General features: G+C 43.3%; 1 protein-coding gene across 3 annotated transcripts in view; it reads left to right on the plus strand.

The window, feature by feature from the left end:
• The first annotated feature begins 17,165 nt into the window (after positions 1 to 17,165).
• The window catches only part of dop1a (DOP1 leucine zipper like protein A), a 296,966-nt gene continuing 295,901 nt past the window's right edge, over positions 17,166 to 18,230 (plus strand). For all 3 annotated transcript variants that reach the window (XM_080200297.1, XM_080200299.1, XM_080200298.1), the window contains exon 1: positions 17,166 to 17,328. The gene's annotated coding sequence lies outside the window, so the exon portion shown is untranslated. The remainder of the gene's footprint in view (positions 17,329 to 18,230) is intronic.

Below are 18,230 nucleotides of genomic sequence, written 5' to 3' on the forward strand. Positions count from 1 at the left end.
TTACAAACACAAGTACATTTACAAATAATACACAATGTAAACATATTGGTAAGTAATATGCAACTGCTCAGAAAGAACATAAAACATATAGAACATAGAACAGTATAGGCCCTTTGGCCCTCAATGTTGTGCCGAGCTATGTCCAAACCCAAGATCAAGCTATCCCACTCCCTATCATTCTGGTGTGCTCCATGTGCCTATCCAATAACCGCTTGAAAGCTCCTAAAGTGTCCGACTCCATTATCACAGCAGGCAATCTATTCCACACCCCAACCACTCTGAGTGAAGAATCTACCTTGGACATCCCTCCTATATCTCCCACCATGAACTTTATAGTTATCCCCCTAGAAACAACTGCATCTACCCAAGGAAATAGTGTCTGCACGTCCACTGTATCCATCCCCCTCATCATCTTGTAAACCTCTATTAAGTCACCTCTCATCCTCCTCCACTCTAAAGAGAAAAGATCCAGCTCCCTCAACCTTTCCTCATAAGACCTACCCTGCAAACCAGGCAGCATCCTGGTAAATCTCCTCTGCACTCTCTCCAATGCTTCCACATCCTTCTTATAGTGAGGTGACCAGAACTGAACACAATATTCCAAATGTGGTCTCAGCAACATCCAGTATGGTTGCAGCATAACCCCACGGCTCTTAAACTCAAGCCCCCTTTTAATAAACGCTAAAACATTATAAGCATTCTTCACGGCTCTATCCACTTGAGTGACAGCCTTCAGAGATCTGTGGATATGAACCCTAAGATCTCTCTGTCCCTCTACATTCCTCAGAACTCTGCCATTGACCCTGTAATCCGTATTCAAGTTTGTCCTACCAAAATGAATCACTTCGTACTTATCAGGGTTAAACTCCATCTGCCAATTTTCGGCCCAATTCTGCATCTTATCAATGTCTCTTTGCAGCCTACAACAGCCCTCCACCTCATCCACTACTCCACCAATCTTGGTGTCATCAGCAAATTTACTAACCCACTCTTCAGCCCCCTCTTCCAAGTCATTGATAAAAATCACAAATAGCAGAGGACCCAGCACTGATCCCTGTGGTACACCACTGGTAACTGGCCTCCAGTCTGAAAATTTTCCCTCCAACACCACGCTCTGTCTTCTATGAGACAGCCAGTTACTTATCCAGTCGGCCAAGTTTCCTTCTATCCCACACCTCCTTATCTTCTTCATGAGCCTCCCATGGGGAACCTTATCAAACGCCTTATTAAAATCCATGTACACGACAACAACTGCTCTACCTTCGTCTACACACTTAGTTACCTCCTCAAAGAATTCAATCAAATTTGTGAGGCAGGACGTACTCTTCACGAAACCATGCTGACTATCCCAGATTAAACTGCATCTTTCCAAATGATCACAAATCCTATCTCTCAGGACCCTTTCCATTAACTTACCGACAACCGAATTAAGACCAACTGCCTATAATTACCAGGGTCATTCCTATTTCCTTTCTTGAAGGGAGAAACAACATTTGCCACTCTCCAGTCCTCTGGCACAATCCCTGTGGGCAGTGATGACCCAAAGATCAAAGCTAAAGGCTCCGCAATCTCATCCTTTGCCTCCCATAGTATCCATCTGGCCCGGGGACTTATCCAACCTTAGCTTTTTCAAATTGCTAATACATCTTCCCTCAGAACCTCTACCCCCTCCATCCTATCAGCCTGTATCACACTCTCATCCTCAAAAACATGGCCTCTCTCCTTAGTGAACAATGAAGAAAAGTATTCATTCAACGCCTCACCTATCTCTTCTGACTCCATGCACAAGTTCCCACTACTATCCTTGACTGGCCCTAACCTCACCCTGGTCATTCTTTTATTTCTCACATAAGAGTAAAAAGCCTTGGGGTTTTCTTTTATCCGACCCGCCAAGGACTTCTCATGCCTCTTTCAAGCTCTCCTAAGCCCTTTCTTTAACTCATTCCTAGCTACCTTGTAACCCTCAAGCAATCCAACTGAACCTTGTTTTTTCATCCTTACATATGCTTCCTTTTTCCTCTTAACAAAACATTTAACCTCCTTTGTGAACATGGTTCCCTCACTCGGCCATTTCCTCCCTGCCTGCCAGGGACATACCTATCAAGGACTCGCAGTATTTGTTCCTTGAAAAAGATCCACTTTTCATTTGTGCCCATTCCTGACAGTTTCTATTCCCATCTTATGCTCCCTAATTGCATCATAATTACCCTTGCCCTGTCATGTGACCCTATCCCTCTCCATTGCAATAATGAAGGACACTGAATCGTGGTCACTATCTCCAAAGTGCTCTCCCACAAACAATTCTAACACTTGGCCCGGTTCATTACACAGTGCCAAGTCCAATGTGGCCCCACCGCTTGTCGGCTTATCCACATATTGTGTCAGGAAACTCTCCTGCACACACTGTACAAAAAGTGCCCCATCCAAACTATTCGACCTATAAAGGTTCCAATCAATATTTGGAAAGTTACAGTCACCCATGATAACTGTCCTGCAACCTCCACACCTATCCATAATCTGCTTTTGCCATTTCCTTCTCCACATCTCTATTACTATTTGGGGGCCTATAGAAAAGTCCTAACAACGTGACCGATACCCTTTCCTATCTCTAACTTCAGCCCATATTCTCTTCCTTTAACAACAAATGCCAAGATTCTATTTACCTTCCTTATTACTTGCTGGATCTGTATACTACATTTCTGTGATTCATGCACAAGAACACCCAGATCCTCCTGCAATAAAGCACTATTAAGTTTCTCTCCATTTAGATCATAATTTGCCTTTATATTTTTCCTACCAAAATGGATAATCTCATGCTTATCCATGTTAAACTCCATCTGTCAAATGTTGCCACATTCACTTAATCTATCCATATCCATTTTTAACTTTTTTATTTCATTATCGCAACTCATTATCCCACTTATTTTAGTGTCATCTTCAAATTTGGCTATGATATGTACTATCTCCATCCAAGTCATTCATATAGATTGTAAATAATTGGGCCCAAGGACCAAACTCTGTGGCTGATCCACTAGTTACATCTTGCCAACCTGAGAAAGAACCATTTATCCCATCCCAACTCGCTGCTTTCTGCAGTCCTCTATGCAAGCTAATAAATTGACTTAATCCCATGTGAACTAACCTTGTGTATTAACCTTTTGTGTAGCACCTTATCAAATGCCCTCTGGAAGTCCAGATACATGACATCAATAGGATCCCCATTATCCACTTCGCTTGTTACATCTTCAAAGAACTCAAGCAAATTAGTCAAACATGACTTACCTTCATTAAATCATGCTGACTCTGATGGATTGCATTTTGCCTTTCTAAATGTCTTACTAATACTTCTTGCTAATGGATTATAGCAATTTCCAAAAACAGATGTTAAACTAAATGGCTACAGTTTCCTATATTTCGCTCCCTCTCTTTTTGAATAAGGGCATTATTTAGTATTTTTCCTGCATCCATGGAATTTTGGAATATTGTAAACAATGGAACCAGTATCTCCAATGTCATTTCCTTTAAGACTCTGAGTTGTAGGCCATCAGGCCCTGAGAACTTGCCCGCTTTCAATCTCTATTGTTTACTCAGAACATTTTCCCTACTGACGATGAAGGGGAAGTCGTGTTTAACGAATTTATTGGATTTCTATGAGGATGTGACTAGTATGGTAGACAGAGGGGAACCGGTGGATGTGCTGTTTTTAGATTTCCAGAAGGCGTTCGATAAGGTGCCTCACAAAAGGTTGCTGCAAAAGGTTAGGGTGCACGGAGTGGGGGGTAAAGTGTTAGCATGGATTGAGGATTGGTTATCTAACAGGAAGCAGAGAGTTGGAATCAATGGGTGCTATTCTGGTTGGCAGTTGGTGACTAGTGGAGTGCCGCAGGGATCGGTGCTGGGGCCTCAACTGTTTACTATTTACATAGACGATCTGGAGGAGGGGGCTGAGTGTAGGGTAACAAAATTTGCTGATGACATGAAGATGAGTGGAAAAGCAAATTGCGTGGAAGGTGCAGAAAGTCTGCAGAGAGATCTGGATAGGCTGAGTGAGTGGGCGAGGACCTGGCAGATGGAGTATAACGTTAGCAAATGTGAGGTTATCCACTTTGGTAGAAATAATAATAGGAGGGATTATTATTTAAAGGGCAAAAAGCTGCAGCATGCTACTGTGCAGAGGGACCTGGGGGTCCTTGTGCACGAATCGCAAAAACCCAGTCTGCAGGTGCAGCAGGTGATCAAGAAGGCGAATGGAATGTTGGCCTTTATCGCGAGGGGGATAGAATATAAAAGCAGGGAGGTCTTGCTGCAACTGTACAGGGCACTGGTGAGGCCGCAGCTGGAGTACTGTGTGCGGTTTTGGTCCCCTTATTTGCGTAAGGATATATTGGCCTTGGAGGGAGTGCAGAGAAGGTTCACCAGGCTGATACCGGAGATGAGGGGGTTAGCTTATGAGGAGAGATTGAATAGACTGGGCCTGTACTCATTGGAGTTTAGAAGGCTGAGGGGGGGGGGATCTTATCGAGACTTACAAGATAATGAAGGGGCTAGATAGGGTAGAGGTAGAGACATTCTTCCTGCTTAGAAAGGATAGCAGAACTAGAGGGCACAGCCTCAAAATAAGGGGGGGATGCAGTTTAGAACAGAGTTGAGGAGGAACCTCTTCACTCAAAGGGTGGTGAATCTCTGGAATTCTCTGCCAATGGAAGTGGTGGAGGCTGCCTCGCTGAATGTATTTAAGTCAAGGGTAGATAGGTTTCTGATAGACAGGGGAATTAAGGGTTATGAGGAGAAAGCGGGAAAGTGGAACTGATCCACCTCAGATCAGCCATGATCTTATTGAATGGCGGGGCAGGCTCGAAGGGCTAGATGGCCTACTCCTGCTCCTATTTCTTATGTTCTTATGACAGTTCTAAGTTTCTCCCTTTCTGTAACCTTTGCATTTTCCGTTACTATTGGGGTAATACTCACGTCCTCCGCCTTAAAAACTGAGACAAAATAGTGATTTATGACATGGCTGCATCAGTTAACATGATTCTTTAACAGCTGTATCCTTAAAAGTTCAGTCAATATCAACTGGAGAATTCATGTTTAGAATTACAAATTTACAAAGGAGAGAAAAATTTTATAATTGGACATGTGTCGGTTCTAGTGACATACAAGGAGCAATGTGCAAAAATCATTGTAGTGAAGGGTTAAAAAGCAGCCTTCTTAGGAAGAAACTGTTAATAGCACTTAAGTAGCACTAAAGTTAGAATGAGCTTTCTCGTGTTGAAGTTGACAAACTGAGTCAAGGATACAGGTGAGTGAATGGGTTTAAAGAAACATGACCAGATTATTTCAGACTATGTCTTGTGTCCTGTGCTTTAAAGGAGAATGTAGAGCAAGAGCTGAAAAGACTAGAGACTGAGAACATTATCACTAAAGTAATCTACAGAGTAATTGAGCTACAGTACCAAGTCAGATGATTATAAAGGTAATAATTATAAATTATTAGGTACCAGAATGTAATCCATCTGATACTTTACCAAACATGTAGGATCTGTTTCGATTGTTGTCAGGAAGCATTTTTTTTCAAGTTAGATCTGACAGATGCCGATCTGCAACCTGATTTAGACAATGGGCCAAATATTATACGCTGAAAATGGGCCTGAACTGCACCCATGCTGATGTATTATTAGACACAATGGGTGGGATTTTCCCTACACTTGCTCCCAAAACTGGAAAATCCCACCCGAAGTCAACAGACCTATGCATAGTCCGCTCCCCCCAACCCCACCGCCCCGCCGCACCCCCCCCCCCCCCCCCCCCCGGCAGAAAATTGACCCTTTCCATGACATCAGCAGTTCCGACTGTTGTAAATGTTATCAGTCACTATTGGAAGTTATGGTTCTAAGTATATATCTTGCTGTTTTATAGATCAAATGAGTTTTTAGAAGTGTGCTTCATCTGCACTTCAGCCTGTTTGGTTTTAAGAAAATGGCATTAGTGTTCTCTGTGGAAGAAAATCTTCCAGTGGAGAGAGGACTTTGAGAAGCAGAGGGAGAAGGCTAGATCGTCAGGGGCAGGATGCATTGGAGATACATGGGGATGACAAACATGCGCAGACAAAGGAGCTAATGAAGGCAGGGCACAACAATCATGGAAGCACAGAACAAAATCTTATGCTTCCAATCAAATATTTAGGCAGAGAATGATTCATCTGCAAATGTATGAGACACAATGCTGAAGAACAGAGTCACAGTCTCTCTGTGAAATGCTGGCATGGGTGATAGCTTCCAACTACATGGGTGGCCACTCAGTGCCAATAATCATCAAGATCACTGTGGCGCTGAATTTCTTTATGATTGGGTCCTTTCAGGCTGCCTGTAGAGCCCTTAGTGACATTAGGCAATCTGCTGCACACTGCTATATTAAGGTCTTTACCATTGCAATGTCCCAAAGGGCAAGTCAGTATAATATATTCTCCATCGGCCGTCTCAGTCAATTTGAATGACTCAGAGGCTTTGCAGCTATTATGTAAGATTTCCCCAAGGATCAAAGAACAATAGCTGCACTCACATTGCCTGAAAGTAGCTTATAAAGAAGACAAATAATGTGTTGGCCTTCATAGCAAGAGGATTTGAGCACAGGAACAGGGATGCCTTGTTGCAATTATACAGGGTCTTGGTGAGATCACACCTGAAATATTGTGTGGAGCTTTGGTCTCCTTATCTAAGGAAGGATCTTCTTGCTATGGAGGGATGCAGAGAAGGTTTACCAGACTGATTCCTGGGATGGTGGGATTGACCTATGGGGAGGGATTGAATTGGTTAGGAGTATATTCACTAGAGGTTAGCAGGATGAGGCAGGAGATCACATTGAAAGTATAAAATTCTAACAGAACTAGACTGGGTAGATGCAAGAAGGACATTGCTGATGGTGGAGTGTCCAGAACTAAGGGTCACTGTCTAAGGATATAAGATAAACTATTTAGGATTGAGATAAGGAGAAATTTCTTCTCCCAAAGAATTTATTCTCACCTGCAGAATTCCCTACTACAGAAAGCAGCTGAAGCCTAAACATTAAGATAAATGCAAAATATGGCGGAGATTGGAATCTGAAATAAAAATAAAAAATGCTGGAAAATCTCAGCAGGTCTGACCGCATCTGTGGAGAGAGAATAGAGCCAATGTTTAGAGCCTGGATGACCCTTCTTTAGATCTAAAGACAAAGAGAATAGGACGAGATTTGTGTGAGCGTGAGGGAGAGATTGTGGGGGCTCAAATTGGTAGGAATGGCATGGACAAAAGGAATGTGAATGGTGATGATAAAAGCTGAGAATGGTGCTAAGAGCATCCATTAAGAGATTAGAATGTATGAATGGCAGAGCAAAGGTGCAGAGTTTCAAAGGATAACCTGAGGAATGTGACAATTGGCCCTGTTGGGTGGAGGGTGACTTGGAAGACAAGATGGAGAGCAAGATTACAGAAGTGGATAAACAAAAATAAGAATATAAAGTGGATGAATAAGATGAAAAGAAGAAATGAAATAAATAAATCATTCTGTGTGGGTGCAAGTTAAGTCCTTTTAACTCTCGCTAATCGAAGCTGATCTCGCCAGCACAACAGGGTTGTGAGGATAGCAAAGTGCTTTGCGTTTTATCCTCGCCCGCGATCTTCCCAGCTCACCACACTGATTGATTGGCAGTAAGATGAGGCCTTTTCAAGAAGCAGCTAGAGATAGCACTTGGGGCAAAGGGGATCAAAAAATACAGGGGAAAGGCAGGATCAGGCTATTGAATTGGGTGATCAGCCATGATCATAATGAATAGCGTTGCGGGCTCAAAGGGCCAAATGGACTCCATCTACTCCTATTTTCTATGTTTCAATGTTTCTTTCTCTGTCTGAATTGCTGATTCTGCTGTCAATTTCAATGTTTTTACCTGTTCAGTTAATTTTTCATTGCCAAGCTTCCCTTTTTTAAATTCTTATTCTCATGATTCAATTCTTCACAAGAGTTGCTCTTATTTTCCAATTGCTTTTTCATGGAGTTCAGCGTATTCTGCATTGTCTCATTACGTTCTCCTTCTTCACCCCATTTTGTCAATTTTTACCACTTTTTGTGTCAGTCATTAAGTTTGCTGTCAGTCATTTCATCTTGTTGTCTTAATGTCTTCTCTAATGCTTTAATTCTCTTTCTGATTCCTCTTTATGTTCAATAGTTCCTAGTTTATTTCCAAGACTTTAATTTATGTGCTTCCTCTGAGGAGAAATCATTATGTTCTTACTGTACATATACATTTCACAAGTGGAATCTTCATTTCTACTTACCTTAACTTCAGGCAAACCATTTTGTCTTCATTGTTGGTCAGGTCTGTCTCCCACGAAGTGTTGAGTTAGAATCATAGAACCCTACAGTGCAGAAAGAGGCCCTTTGGCCTATTAAGTCTGCACTGACCACAATCCCACGCAGGCCCTACCCCCATATCCTTACATATTTTAACTGCTAATCCCTCTAACCTATGCATCTCAGGACACCACGGGGCGATTTTAGCATAGTCAATCAACCTAACCCGCACATCTTTGGACTGCAGGAGGAAACTGGAGCACCCAGAGGAAACCCACACAGACACAAGGAGAATGTGCAAACTCCACAGAGGCAGTGACCCGAGCTGGTAATTGAACCCAGGTCCCTGGAGCTGTGAAGCCTCAGTGCTAACCACTGTGCGACCATGCCACCCCAATTGCCACCCCAGTTGTTTCCATTCTGAGATTCTCTTCCCGTAGGATCTTTCATCTCCCTCCTTCTGGAATCTTTCATTGCCTGTTCCTTCAGATTTTCATTGCTTATGGACTTTTTGAGAGTTTTCCTCTATCTGCAGTCTTCTCCAATTTTCCTGTCTGTAGCTATTTATTCCTTCTAGTCGTTGCCACTTTGCATGTATCACTTTGAATGAATTGCAGCTTTAATACATCTTTTTCACTCAGTTGTCAACAGCTGCTGACTTTCTCTCCGTGTTCTTTCCTGTACTTCTGGAGTTTTGGCGTGAATTTTTTGAATTTTTAAGACTTTCACTTTGGATGAAGGGAAGCCTTTTTAGCAATCTCTGGAGTTATTTTTTTCTTCTGGTCATTTGGAGAGTTCATTTTTTTCTTCATTTTCTTTTGTTTGATGTGCCAGTTTTATGTTGATTTCACTTGGAGATGTGCTCAAGGTCCCAAAGGACATTGTTTTTAAACTTGTTAACATGTCCTTTTTTAAAAAGGTTGAAAATTTCAGCTCTTTTGATTGAAGTCCATCAGAACAGCGATTACTGCCATGGATCCCTGCAGGTTTGCCCCTTTCCCCTGACATCGGGAACTTGTCATTTTAACTCCTTGATTTTCCTGTGCTTCAGGACACCACACTGCAGCTCTCTTGGGGCATTTTTTTTTAATTTGAAGTACTGCTTTCTGTGTTCTCTTTTATTTTTAATCAAACTTTGCAGTAGTTCTTTGCTTTTTAATTTCAGTTCTTTTTTTTACAATTAAAGACACAGCTTTTTCTTCGTAGAATTCTTTTTTCTTTTTTTCTACATGTTTTTTTCTTAACTTTTGACTGTACTGATCAATTAAGTCCCTTTCACCCGTTCCAACCTCTCCCCTTCCTAACTTTCTGCCCTTCGCTCCCTAACCCTGACATTGTCATCAAAGCTGCTGACAAAGGCATCTGTTGTCATCTGGTGGACTGACCTCTACCTCACAGAGGCTGAGCACCAACTCTCAGATACTTTCTCCTACCTCCCCCTGGACCATGACCACACCACTGAACATCAAGCCATTATCTTCAACACCATCACCGATCTCATTTCCTCTGGATGCCTTCCCACCAAATTCATAGTCTCCCAACCCTGGACAGCTCGCTTCTACCTACTTCCCAAAATCCACAAAAAGCACTGTCCTGGTAGGCCCATTGTGTCAGCACGCTGCTGCCCCACTGAACTTATTTCCCCTTACCTTGACTCCATCCTCGCTCCTTTGATCCATTCCCTCCCCACAAACACCCAGGATTCCTCTGATGCCCTGATGCTCTGATGCCATGCCCATATTGATAGCTTCCAGTTTGCAGACCCTAACCACCTCCTCTCTATTCACCACAGATGTGCTGTCTCTCTATACCTCCGTTTCACACCAGGATGGCCTGAGAGCTCTTTCTTGAAAAGAGGTCTGAACAATTCCCATCCACCACCACTCTCCTCCACCTGATTGAACTTGTGCTATCTCTCAACAACTTTTCCTTTAACTTATCCCACATTCTCCAAATCGAAGGGGTAGCAATGGGTGCCCCCATGGGTTCTAGCTACACTGACTTTTTATGGGGTACGTGGAACATTCCTTGTTCCAGGCCTACCCAGGTCCTCTCCCACAACTCCTTTACCGGTACATCGATGACTATTTTGATGCCACTTCACGCTCTCATCCAGACCTTGAAAAATTCATCAACTTTGCTTTGTTTCCACCCCTCCATCGCCTTCACCCAGTCTATCTCAGATCATTCCTTTACCTTCCTTGAACTTTCTGCCTCCATTTCCAGCAACAGACTATCTACCAATATCTATTACAAGCCCACTGACAGCTATCTGGACTACAGCTTTCCTTACGTCCTGTAAGGACTCCATCCCTTTCTTTCAGCTCCTTCACCTCCATCGCATTTGTTCCGAAGATGCCACCTTCCAAAGTGGTGCTTCTAATATGTGCTCCTTTTTTCTCAGCACTGGATTCCCACCTACAGTTGTCGACTGGGCCCTCAACAGCGTGTGGTCCATCTCCTGTGCCATGATCATCTTCCCCCCCCTCCCCCCCAGAACAAGAATAGAGTCCCTCTTGTTCTCACATTTCACCCCACCAGCCTCCGCATGCAAAGCATAATCCTCCACCATTTTTGCCAACTCCGGCATGATGCCACCATCAAACACATCTTCCCTTCACTCCCTCTGTCAGCATTCTGCAGAGACCGTTCCCCTGGGATAACCTAGTTCACTCCTTCACAATACTCAACACTTCTCCTGTCACTCATGGCACCTTCCCATGCAATCACAGAAGGTGTAACACCTGTCCCTTTACCTCTTCTATTCTCACCATCCAAGGTCCAAAACATTCATTCCAGGTTAAGCAGTGTTTCACTTGCACCCCTTTCAATTTGATGTGTTTGTATTCGCTGTTCCAAATGTTGCCTCCTCTATGGTGGAGAAACCAAGCTTGTACTGGGAGATCGCTTTGCTGAGCATCTTTGGTCCGTGCCATTTTAACACACAACGCTGCTCCCATACCCACATGTCTGTCCTTGGCCTGCTGCAATATTCCAGTGAAGCTCAACGCAAACTCGAGTAACAGCATCTCCTCTTCTGGCTATATACTTAGCAGCATTCCAATCCAACATTGAAGTCAATAACTTCAGATGATTTGCTCTACCCACCTCGTCCCCTTTGTTTTCGTTCTATTTTATTTAATTTTTTACTGTTCTCTACCTTCTTTTCCTTTACTGTCTTTCTTCATTTTTCTTTCCCCCAACTGTTTCCCCCTACTTATCTCCCTTCCCTTACCTTTTCTCGACCTTTGCTTCTCCTTTTCTAAACCTTACCTCTGTCCCATCCATCCCCCACCGCCCCCCCAACCCCCCCAAACATCTTCATTTTAGCTTATCTGCCATTTGGTCATTCACAACCTTTATTCTCTCTGAGGACAGTTATTAGCGATCTTTTCCCCTGGTTTCTGTGGCTATGACTCATCTTTTATTCCCTCATCCTGCAGTATAAATATCTCTCATTTTCTATGCCTTTCAACTTTGATAAAGGGTCATCTGGATTCGAAACATCAGTTCTTTTCTCTCCTTACAGATGCTGCCAGACCTGCCGAGATTTTTCAGCATTTTCTCATTTGGTTACCGATCAATTCAGGTTTGTTCCACATTCGTTCCTCAGTCTTTTCAATGTACTGAGCCACCAGGCTCATCTCTGAGTTTACAAGGTAAGTGGAGGTATGTTTTTTCATTTTGCCCACCTTTCTTGTGGATTCTGACCTGGGGCCTTACTGTGCTCTCTTTGTTGCCCACACATTTTATAACCGTCCGACTTTTCTGATTCTGGCAATATCTCAGTATTTCAAATGGAACTATTCACCTAAAGAAAGGCATTTTGGTGAGTACTTTTTTTCAGACTTTGATTAAACTAGAATACTCAAAGGCCAGAGGCAGTCTCATGATAATTTTACCCTCATTGCTAAATGTAATAATGCGCTTTCAGAGACTTCATTAGTAAAAGAAAAAGGATTCATTCATAAGAATTGTTCAGCAGTCTACTGCTGCATTTCCCCATTTAGGTCCCCACAAGTCTCTCTGCCAAAGAGAGGACTCCACCCTGTGGTGATTACCAACTCTGAGTCCCAGTTGGTCCCCCAAGCCAGGTGATCCTTACTCTGCTGTGTTGCCCGTAAAGGGCCAATCACCACAAATCATCACGAAAAGGATGAATTGTCAATTGATAAAGGCTGTGTTTTGTGGGAAACCTGAATGGTAGTTTCTGAAAGATACAGGTCACAATTTATGATCTTCAAGATCAATACTTAAGGATGTGTTTGACAAAGTGTCTCGCAAGAACTTATCTTTAGCGGCCAGGATTAGGTAAGGATATAGAAGACACAGTGAGTTAAAGTAGAATATTGTCAAGCGGTAGAAAAGGAGGTACCATTAGTATCTTAGCAATTATTGAAATGACCTGCTAGAGTATGCAAGAGAGTGAATAAAAATTCACAGAATTTGAAGACAACAGCTATTCATTGTGATAAGTAGGCATTCAAATTATGTTGACGGCTATGTTGAGGGGTTTGAGATTAATTGAACAACAGTTAGCAAAACTCTACATATCTTGCCTAATTTCTTTGCTGCTTATGACTTCCCTGAGGAAATTGTGTCCAATAACAGATCTCAGTTTTATTGAGGAGGGTTTAGTAAAGTTCATGAGAATGAACGGGGTAAAAGCGAGAGCTCCATCTATTAGCCTGCTTCAAATGGAACAGCAGAGCACATAGTACAAATTGTTAAGCCTTCTCTTGTTTAGAAAATGCTAGATACAAAGTTGAAGGACATCATGTTGTTGAATCGCCAAAACGGTGAAATTTTGTTTATTGTAATGCCTCGCTCATTCACACGGCAGAACACCAGCTGAATTGTTTTCTGAGAAGACAGTCAAGAGTAATGTTTCATAATTACTGAAGAGTTGAGTGGGAGAAAGAAGTCTATAGTTGAACCAGAAGGTTAAATTGAAAGATCATCACTGTAATAGCCTTGCCAAAGCCAATTCTCCAGTACAATACTGCTTTATTAAAGAAAAAGAAAGGCTGCATCTGTGGCTTATAACAAATCAAGACCTGTGCTCTGGACCTACATAATTTGCAGTCCAGACTGAGTATGGGTTTTAGCTCCCACCACTCAACAGGGAAACTTGTATTCATCAAAACCCACTGTGAGATCTACTAATGATGCCCTGTGTCCTTTGTTGAGTATAATGTCTCTCTTCCTGAAGGTCATTCAAAAGGGAAACTTGAATTCTATGAAGTCCATGGGGAGATCTATTAATGACACGTGTGTCCTTTGTGGCCACTATAACAATCATCATAAATGGAGCTATCCAGAAAAGTTGTGAAAATATATGGGCCTCTCACATATTTGGTCAAGATGTTCGTAGTGAAAAGGTTGGGTTTCTAGATATAGATCATGTTTAACTTCAAAAGTTCATAATCTTTGAGTTGAAAAGAATCAAATGGGTTGGATGATCTGATAGTGGGGGGTATGAGTGGCATATCAAGTAACCACAACACATAAAACCGGCTTGGATCCAAATCAGAGTCAGACAGACATGACTGAGGAAGTAGAAAATTCAATTATGTTCAAGGTCCTTGTCTAAGTTTTGGAAGTAGGGCTTTAGGAATAGGAAACAAGTGGTTAAGTTGAATTTGTAAATAAACGTAAAACAAAAACATGTAAATTGTATGGAATTTGAACATTGTGTAATGTTTTCATTAAGGAGCAAAGAGTGTAATAACACCCTCCTGAGGCCACTTGTATATGTATGCATATAAATCAAAATCAATATAAACATAAGAACATAAGAAATAGGAGCAGGAGTAGGCCATCGAGCCCTTCGAGCCTGCCCCGCCATTCAATAAGATCATGGCTGATCTGTCGTGTCTCAGTTCCACATTCCCGCCCTCTCCCCATAACCCTTAATCCCCTTGCCTATCAAAAACCTATCAACCCGCGTCTTAAAAATATTGAGCAAGGCAGCCTCCACCACTTCAACGGGCAGAGAATTCCAGAGATTCACCACCCTTTGAGTGAAGAAGTTCCTCCTCAACTCCATTCTAAACCACCCCCCCCTTATCTTGAGGCTGTGCCCTCTAGTCCTACTGTCCTTTCTGAGCGGGAAGAGCCTCTCCAACTCTATCCTATCCATCCCATTCAACATCTTATATGTCTCAATGAGATCTCCCCTCATTCTTCTAAACTCTAACGAGTACAAGCCTAGTTTATTCAGCCTCTCCTCATAGTTCAACCCCCTCAACTCCGGTATCAGCCTAGTAAACCTCCTCTGGACTCCCTCCAAGGCCAAAATATCCTTGTGTAAGTGCGGCGACCAAAACTGCACACAGTACTCCAGCTGCGGTCTCACCAGTGCCCTATACAGCTGCAGCAAGACCTTCCTACTTTTATATTCAATCCCCCTCGCTATGAAGGCCAGCATCCCATTTGCCTTCCTGACCACCTGCTGCACCTGTAGGCTGGGTTTTTGCGACTCATGCACAAGGACCCCGAGGTCCCTCTGCACCGTCGCATGCTGCAGTTTTTCGCCATGTAAGTAATAGTCCTTCCTACCATTATTCCTATCAAAGTGGACAACCTCACATTTGCCAACATTAAATTCCATTTGCCAGTTCCTGGCCCATTCGCCCAGCCTATCTAGATCCTTCTGCAGACTCTCCACACCCTCCGCACAATTTGCCGTTCCACCAATCTTGGTGTCATCAGCAAATTTCGACACTATACACTCAGTTCCCTCCTCCAGATCATCTATATAAATGGTAAATAGCTGAGGCCCCAGCACCGACCCCTGGGGCACTCCACTAGTCACCAACCACCAATCTGAATAGCACCCATTGACCCTGACTCTCTGCCTCCTATTTGACAGCCAATCCTCTATCCACACTAACACCCTACCCCCAACTCCATGTCCCCTGACCTTCTGTAATAACCTCTTGTGAGGCACCTTGTCAAACGCCTTCTGAAAATCAAGAAACACCACATCCACCGGCTCTCCTCTATCCACCGCCCTAGACACATCCTCATAGAACGCCAATAAATTTGTCAGACACGACTTCCCCTTAACGAAACCATGCTGCGTCTGCTCTATCAAACAATTCTCCTCAAGATGCCTCGTTATTTTCTCCTTGATCACGGATTCTAACATTTTACCTACAACAGATGTTAAACTAACCGGCCTATAATTCCCTGCCTTTTGCCTGCCACCCTTCTTAAACAACGGCGTAACATTAGCCGTTTTCCAATCTTCCGGCACTTCCCCGGAATCCAGCGACGTTTGGAAAATAATCACCATGGCATCCACTTTCACCTCCGCCATTTCTTTCAGAACCCTCGGATGCATTCCATCCGGTCCTGGGGACTTGTCCACAATCAGTCCCTCCAGTCTGTCGCGCGCTGCCTCTCTAGTAACAATAATGTCATTCAGGCCCTCCACTCCTACCATCTTTCCATCGCTAACACCCGGCAAATTATTCACGTCCTCCTCCGTGAAGACCAAAACAAAAAAGTTATTCAGGGCCTCAGCCATTTCCCCATCCCCTACCACTAAGTCCCCCCTCTCATCCTCTAAGGGTCCAACGTTCACCCTAGCCAGCCTCTTCCTTTTTATATATTTATACAAACTCTTGCTATCCTTTTTTATATTAAGCGCTAGCCCAGCTTCATAGTTTATCCTACCCTTCTTTATCAACTTCTTTGTCATTCTTTGTTGACATTTAAACCTCTCCCAATCCTCTTCTCGCCCACTACTCTTAGCTACTCTAAATGCATCCGCTTTCAATTTAACACTTTCCTTTACCTCCTTCGTTATCCACGGCTGATTATCTCTCCTCCGATCCTTTTTAACCATCGGAATAAATTTCTGCTGAGCACCAAGAAAGATCTCCTTAAAGATCCTCCACTGTTCCTCAGCAGACCTACCTTCCAACGCGCTCCCCCAGTCAACATTCGTCAATTCCTCTCTCATCCTATCGTACTCCCCTCTGTTCAGACAAAGGACACATGTCCGGGAACCCACTTTCTCCTCCTTCATCTGCATCAGAAACTCCACCATACAGTGATCACTCTTCCCAAGAGGATCCTTCACCACAAGGTCCCTAATTCTACCCGCCTCATTACATAACACCAGATCCAAGATAGCTCGCTCCCTCGTCGGCTCCAACACACACTGTTCAAGGAAACTATCCCGGCAGCATTCCAAGAACTCTTCCTCAAGCCCACCGCGTCCAGCATGGGTCGACCAATCAATATGTAGATTGAAATCCCCCATAATTATCGCTGTCCCATTCCTGCACGCCGCATTTATTTGCGCGTTAACAGCCCGCCCCACCTCCAGATCATTATTTGGGGGTCTATAGACGACACCCACCAGCGTCTTCCTCCCTTTGCTGTTCCTAATCTCCACCCACAACGATTCCATTTCCAGTTCAGTTGGGTACCAGAACTTAGTATGTCTGATTTGCCAAGATATCATTTTTTAAAATAGTTTGACTCATGATTTATTAAATGATCAGCTTGGCATTATGTTAATGTTACGAATTACTATTAAATGAAACACATTTATTTAAAGTAACAACCTGATTTTATTTTTGCGTGTTGTTCTTTTGTGATGAGGGAGGAATATGAGTTATTCTGTACTCAATGTGAATTATTCTGCTGCAGAATACTGTAGGAGGAAGAAACAACACCAAGCGGGTTTGTGCACCTTTCTCTCTCGGAACCAATGTTGAGATGCGAGTATTTGTGGGGATGCGGCGGCAGGAGGACAAGGGGGACGAGAGAGAGAGGTGTACATTGTCGCACTGGATGCTGGGTAGTTAAACTGAAGGCGGAATCGGGGAGAGGGAGCAGTCGGATTTCAGCCGGTTCTGGCTCCTCACTGCCTGCGATTTAATTCAGGAAGGAAGAGACAGCGTCTCCGCTTGTTATCATTGCAGTGGAGTAATGTTCCCGAGTGACAGACACATTTAGGAGCAACGGGCTGGTTATCAGCGGCAGGTAGTGAGCATTCCACTGTCAACAACTTGTCTTTATGGAGAGCCTTTAACGTCCCAAGGCGCTTCTTAAGAGCGTTCCTCTTCCCGTTCTTGCTGTGGTGTGGACATATAATAAAAGTTGGTCCTGGGCATCTTTCCTCATTGGTTCCTGCCTTCTGTATTCATCTAGTCTGCAAAGTTGGGACTTTGTAGTAATGCTGCATGCTATCCCTACAACAGCCCGCAACTCAAGATGTTAGCCCTGTCACGGCACTTGTGGGGTAAGGTGCTCCTTTGGGCAGGTGTGCTGGAAACGTGCAGATTCGGTGGATCATGACATTACGTAGCCTTCAATGCTGATTTATCACTGTCTGCCATTTTGGACCGTACAAGTCCTGTTATTGTCATCATCTCATTGCTCTCATCAGCTGCAGGATCGATCGCTTACCCTGCCCCATCTTCTTTGCCCCCAGTTAGCATTATTTCAAAGGATTGAAACCTTCAGTTGAGGCTATTGATATTCTTTTACTGATGCAGAATTAGTGGAACTACTGTGTTGATTATTACTGGAGGAGTTTGGCAAACTCACTGTGTTTGCAATAAAGTGGTACTAGATTTTGGCAAAGAGTCAGAGGAGTTATATGGCCTGTTATGTGAAAATCTGCTTCAGTAATGGGTATAGTTGTGTCCCTCAGGCTTCAGCACGACTTGGTTATAGATGGGCTATAGATACCAATTAGGAGAATCTGCATGCAGAGTGGAGTGCTCTCAAATGAAGAATCTCCCCATATAAGATCTTTAGAGAGCACTTACTGCTGTTGTATGAAGTGGAGGTGTATATGAGGTTGCCTCTGTTTCACTGAGGAGGAGAATGACTGAATTGTGCAACTTTGTAGCAGGGTATTCTGATCATCAAGACCACTG

The sequence above is a fragment of the Carcharhinus amblyrhynchos genome, chromosome 12 (genome assembly GCF_965287045.1).
Source record: "Carcharhinus amblyrhynchos chromosome 12, sCarAmb.v2.hapA, whole genome shotgun sequence".
Taxonomy (NCBI): domain Eukaryota; kingdom Metazoa; phylum Chordata; class Chondrichthyes; order Carcharhiniformes; family Carcharhinidae; genus Carcharhinus; species Carcharhinus amblyrhynchos.